Genomic DNA, 955 nt, shown 5'->3' on the forward strand with positions numbered 1-955 from the left:
TCAGCATTTCCATTTCTGGGAAAATAAAAAGATGGAAAGCAAAGTCTCAAATAGATTGTGCACCTGTGTACATAACATCATTCACAATAGGTAAACTCTGGAAACTACTCAGGTTTTCATCAACAGATGAATAAACAAAAGGAAGTTTATACATACAAGAGAATATTGCTGAACCTTAGGAAGGACGTTTTCACATATGCTGCAAGATGAATCTTGACATGCTAAGTGAAATGGGCCATTCATACAAAGACAATACTGTATGATTCTACTTATATCAGGTATCTAGAGTAGTCATATTGATAGAAAAAGTACAATACCATTTGCCATGGGTTAGGGAAATTGGGTAATGGATATTTAATGGGCATAGAGTTTAAATTTTGCAAAATAAAAAGGGTTCTAGAGATGGATGGTGGTGATTGTTGCACACTAGTATGAATGTTCTTAATGGCACTGAACTGCACACTTAAAATTGATTATGATGGTGAATTTTATGTATGTTTTACACACAAAAAAGGGAAAAAAGGCTACAGTACTGCACAGACCTTGTGGGACCTTTAGGGTACCAAGATACTCTAGGTCTCTCTCTCTGTCGCCCAAGCTGGAGTGCAGTGGCGAGATCTTGGCTCATTGCACCGTCCTGCCTCCCGGGTTCAAGTGATTCTCATGCATCAGCCTCTTGAGTAGCTGGGATTAAAAGTGCTGCACCACCACACCCAGCTAATTTTTGTATTTTTAGTAGAGATGGGGTTTCACCATGTTGGCCAGGCTGGTCTTGAACTGCTGTTCTCAAGTGATCTGCCCGCCTCGGCCTCCCATAGTGCCAGGGTTACAGGCGTGAGTCACTGTGCCTGTTCTCTAGATCTCTCTCCTACTTGTTCTCCGCACTGTTTTTTTTTCCCGTTTTTCTACCCATGAGGGACCTGTCCCTACACAGTCCATTAGTAGGCATTTAGAT

This window comes from Rhinopithecus roxellana, chromosome 8, assembly GCF_007565055.1.
Source record: "Rhinopithecus roxellana isolate Shanxi Qingling chromosome 8, ASM756505v1, whole genome shotgun sequence".
Classification (NCBI taxonomy): domain Eukaryota; kingdom Metazoa; phylum Chordata; class Mammalia; order Primates; family Cercopithecidae; genus Rhinopithecus; species Rhinopithecus roxellana.